Genomic DNA, 5,323 nt, shown 5'->3' with positions numbered 1-5,323 from the left:
TGCGTTTGATAGTAGACATCCTGGGCTTTCCATCAATGTATAATAGTTCATACTTTGCCAGAGATTTAATGGCCCAAACTGGCATCCAAACGCCCACCAGAGACCTCTTTTTTCTGGCGTAAAACGGCAAAACTGGCTCCAAAGCTAGAGTTAAACGCCCAAACTAGCATCCAAGCTGGCGTTTAACTCCAAGAAGAGCCTATGCATGTGAAAGCTTCAATGCTCAGCCCAAGCACACACCAAGTGGGCCACGGAAGTGGATTTCTGCACTAGCTGCACTTAGTTACTCATTTTCTGTAAACCTAGTTTACTAGTTTAGTATAAATAGCACTTTTTACTATTGTATTCATATCTTTGGACCACTTTTCGATCCTTTGATCAGCTCTTCTTTCCCTGTTTTCGAATTCTTATGCCAATGGCCATGCTTAGACCTTTTGTTCTTATGTATTTTCAACGGTGGAGTTTCTACACTCCATAGATTAAGGTGAAGAGCTCTGCTGTTCCTCGTGAATTAATGCAAGTTCTATTATTTTTCTTTCAATTCACGCCTACTTCTTCTCCATGATATACTCTCGTACTTAATTCAGTTAAGTCAGACTGAAGGGGTGATCCGTGACAATCACCCACTATCTTCAGTACTCGCTTAGCCAAGATCCGCGTGCCTGACAACCACAAGTGGTCTACATGATGTTCAACGTAGTCATTGGATGCCAGCAGGAGTACATTCTCTTGGATCTCTGATCCATGCGTTTGACTAGCATCTCCTGAAAAAAGATCACTCAAATCAGTGAGATTAGAACCTTCGTGGTATAAGCTAGAAACAATTGGCAGTATTCCTCAGATTCGGAAAGTCTAAACCTTGTCTGTGGTATTCCAAGTAGGATATGGGAGGGGATAACTGTGACGAGTGACGAGCGGATAATTTATACGCATTTTGGCATTGTTTTTAGGTAGTTTTTAGTAGGATCTAGCTACTTTTAGGGATGTTTTCATTAGTTTTTATGCTAAATTCACATTTCTAGACTTTACTATGAGTTAGTGTGTTTTTCTATGATTTCAGGTATTTTCTGGCTGGAATTGAGGGACCTGAGCAAAACTCTGATAAAAGGCTGACAAAGGACTGCTGATGCTGTTGGATTCTGACCTCCCTGCACTCAAAATGGATTTTCTGGAGCTACAAAACTTCAAATTGCATGCTCTTAACGGCGTTCGAAAGTAGACATCCAGAGCTTTCCAGTAATATATAATAGTCCACATTTCATTCGAGATTAGATGACACAAACTGGCGCTCAACTCCAGTTCTATGTTGCATTCTGGAGTCAAACGCCAGAAACATGTCACGAACCAGAGTTGAACGCCAAAAACACGTTACAACTTGGCGTTCAACTCCAAGAGAAGCCTCTGTACATGTAAAGCTCAAGCTCAGCCCAAGCACACACCAAGTGGGCCCCGGAAGTAGATTTCTGCATTAATTACTTACTTTTGTAAATCCTAGTAGCTAGTCTAGTATAAATAGGACATTTTATTATTGTATTAGAGGTCTTTTGACCATTCGGTCTTTCGACCATATCTTTGGTCTCAGTTTTTTTCTATTGTTCATCTTAGGAGACTATTGATCACGTTTTGGGGGCTGGCCATTCGGCCATGCCTGGACTACTATCACTTATGTATTTTCAACAGTGGAGTTTCTACACACCATAGATCAAGGGTGTGGAGCTCTGCTGTACCTCAAGTTTTAATGTAATTACTACTATTTTCTTTTCAATTCAGTTTATTCCTGTTCTAAGATACTCGTTGCACTTCACCATGACGAATGTGATGATCCGTGACACTCATTATCATTCTCACCTATGAATGCGTGACTGACAACCACTTCCGTTCTACCTTTGTCCGAACGTATATCTCTTAAATTCCTTAATCAAAATCTTTGTGGTATAAGCTAGAATTGATGGCGGCATTCATGAGCATCCGGAAAGTCTAAACCTTGTCTGTGGTATTCCATGTAGGATTCAGGGATTGAATGACTGTGACGAGCTTTAAACTCGCGATTGTTGGGCGTGATGATAAGCACAAAAGAATCAATGGATTCTATTCCGACATGATTGAGAACCGACAGATGATTAGCCGTGCTGTGACAGAGCATTTGGACCATTTTCACTGAGAGGATGGGATGTAGCCATTGACAACGGTGATGCCCTACATACAGCTTGCCATGGAAAGGAGTAAGAAGGCTTGAAGGAAGGCAGTAGGAAAGCAGAGATCCAACAGGGACAAAGCATCTCCATCCACTTATCTGAAATTCTCACCAATGATTTACATAAGTATTTCTATCTTTATTTTCTGTTTATTTATTATTATTATTCGAAAACTCCATATCCATTCATTATCCGCCTAACTGAGATTTACAAGATGACCATAGCTTGCTTCATACCAACAATCTCCGTGGGATCGACCCTTACTCACGTAAGGTTTATTACTTGGACGACCCAGTGCACTTGCTGGTTAGTTGTGCGAAGTTATGAAGAAAGTGCTAAGTTAGTAGATGCGCATACCAAGTTGAATGCCATTATTAGAGATCCCAATTTTGTGCACCAAGTTTTTGGCGCCATTGCCGGTGATTGTTCGAGTTTGGACAACTGACAATTCATCTTGTTGCTCATATTAGGTAATTTTATTTTCAAAAAGTTTTCAAAAATCTTTCAAAAATTTTTTTCTCTTTTTTGTTTTTCTAAGACTAATTTCAAATAATAATAATAATAATAATAAAATCCAAAAAAATAAGAAAACCATAAAAACCAAAAATATTTTGTGTTTCTTGTTTGAGTCTAGAGTCAATTTTTAAGTCTGGTGTCAATTGCATGGTTTAAAAAAAATTGTGCATTTTTCGAAAACTCATGCATGGTGTTATTTATGATCTTCAAGTTGTTCTTGGTAAGTCTTCTTGTTTGATCTTGATATTTTCTTGTTTTGTGTTTTTTGTTGTTTTTCATATGCATTTTTGCATTCATAATGTCTAAGCATGAAAAATGTCTAAGTTTGGTGTCTTGCATGTTTTCTTTTCATGAAACTTTTTCAAAAATAAGTCTTGATGTTCATCTTGATCTTCAAAGTGTTCTTGGTGTTCATCTTGACATTCATAGTGTTCTTGCATGCATCATGTGTTTTGATCCAAAATTTTCATGTTTTAGGTCATTTTTATGTTTTCTCTCACATCCTTAAAAATTCAAAAATAAAAAAATATCTTCTCCTTTTTTCTCTCATAAAATTCGAAAATTTGAGTTGACTTAGTGAAAAATTTTTAAAACTTAGCTATTTCTTATAAGTCAAGTCAAATTTTCAAATTTAAAAATCTTCTCTTTTCAAAATCTTTTTCGAAAATCAAATCCTTTTCATTTTCTTATTAATTTTCGAAAATATTTAAAATATTTTTTCAAAATCTTTTTCTTATCTTTATTTCAAAATTTCAAAAACATTACTAACAATTAATGTGATTGATTCAAAAATTTGAAGTTTGTTACTTTCTTGTTAAGAAAGGTTCAATCTTTAAATTCTAGAATCATATCTTTTAGTTTCTTGTTAGTCAAGTAATCAAATTTTAATTTTAAAAATCAATTCTTTTTAAAAAAAATATCTTTTCTATCATATCTTTTTTTCAAAATTTTATCTTTTTCAAATTTTTTATTTCAAAATATCTTTTCTAACTTCTTACCTTCTCAAAATTGATTTTCAAATCTTTTTTCAACTAACTAATTGACTTTTTGTTGTTTCTTATCTTTTTCAAAACCACCTAACTACTTTTCTCTCTCTAATTTTCGAAAACTACCTCCTTCTTTTTCAAAATTCTTTTAATTAACTAAATGTTTTAAATTTTAATTTTAATTTTAATTCTTCTTTTAATTTTCGAAAATCACTAACCCTTTTTCAAAATTAATTTTCAAATTCTCTCCCTCTCATCTTCTTCTATTTATTTATTTATTTACTAACACTTCTCTTCATCTCAAGAATCTAAACCTATCTTCACCCTTGTGTTTGGATTCTTACCTTTTCCTTCTTTTATTCCTTTCTTCTTCTACTAACATAAAGGAATCTCTCTACTGTGGTAAAGAGGATCCCTATTATTATTTTCTGTTCTCTTCTTTTTCATATGAGTAGGAGTAAGGACAAGAATATTCTTGTTGAGGCAAATCCTGAACCTAAAAGGACTCTGAAGAGGAAACTAAGAGAAGCTAAATTACAATAATCCAGAGACAACCTTACAGAAATTTTTGAAAAGGAAGAGGAGATGTCAGCCGAAAATAATAATGCAAGGAGGATGCTTGGTGACTATACTACACCTACTTCCAAATTTGATGGAAGAAGCATCTCAATCCCTACCATTGGAGCAAACAATTTTGAGCTGAAACCTCAACAAGTTCCTCTACTACAACAGAACTGCAAGTTCCACGGACTTTCATCAGAAGATCCCTACCGGTTTTTAACTGAGTTCTTGCAGATCTGTGAGACTGTTAAGACTAATGGAGTAGATCCTGAAGTCTACAGGCTCATGCTTTTCCCCTTTGCTGTAAGAGACAGAGCTAGAATATGGATGGATTCACAACCTAAAGATATCCTGGACTCCCGGGATAAACTGGTCGCGGCCTTCTTGGCTAAGTTCTTTCCTCCTCAAAAGCTGAGCAAGCTTAGAGTGGATGTTCAGACTTTCAAACAAAAAGATGGTGAATCCCTCTATGAAGCTTGGGAAAGATACAAGCAGATGACCAAAAGGTGTCCTTCTGACATGCTTTCAGAGTGGACCATTTTGGACATATTCTATTATGGTCAATCTGAGTTCTCCAAGATGCCATTGAACCATTCTGCAGGTGTATCCATTCACCTAAAGAAAATGCCTACATAAGCTCAAGAACTTATTGACATGGTTGCAAATAACCAGTTCATGTACACTTCTGAGAGAAATTCCGTGAATAATGGGACGCCTCAAAAGAAGGGAGTTCTTAAAATTGATGCTCTGAATGCCATATTGGCTCAGAACAAAATGTTGACTCAACAAGTCAACATGATTTCTCAAAGTCTGAATGGATGGTGATGAGCGGATAATTTATACATTTTTTGGCATTCTTTTTAGTATGATTTTGGTAGTTTTAGTTTAGTTTTTATTATATTTTTATTAGTTTTTAGTTAAAATTCACTTTTCTGGACTTTACTATGAGTTTGTGTGTTTTTCTGTGATTTCAGGTATTTTCTGGCTGAAATTGAGGGACCTGAGCAAAAATCTGATTCAGAGACTGAAAAGGACTGCAGATGCTGTTGGATTCTGACCTCCCTA

General features: G+C 35.6%; 1 non-coding gene across 1 annotated transcript; it reads right to left on the bottom strand.

The window, feature by feature from the left end:
• Positions 1–4,675: 4,675 nt before the first annotated feature.
• On the bottom strand, positions 4,676–4,783 carry LOC130953959 (small nucleolar RNA R71). Its single transcript, XR_009076118.1, has one exon. It is a non-coding gene; the product is annotated as a small nucleolar RNA R71 (small nucleolar RNA).
• Positions 4,784–5,323: the final 540 nt, after the last annotated feature.

This window comes from Arachis stenosperma, chromosome 9 (genome assembly GCF_014773155.1).
Source record: "Arachis stenosperma cultivar V10309 chromosome 9, arast.V10309.gnm1.PFL2, whole genome shotgun sequence".
Lineage (NCBI taxonomy): Eukaryota > Viridiplantae > Streptophyta > Magnoliopsida > Fabales > Fabaceae > Arachis > Arachis stenosperma.
Note: the sequence above shows the minus strand (reverse complement) of the source record. Positions and strands in the feature narration are given on the sequence as shown.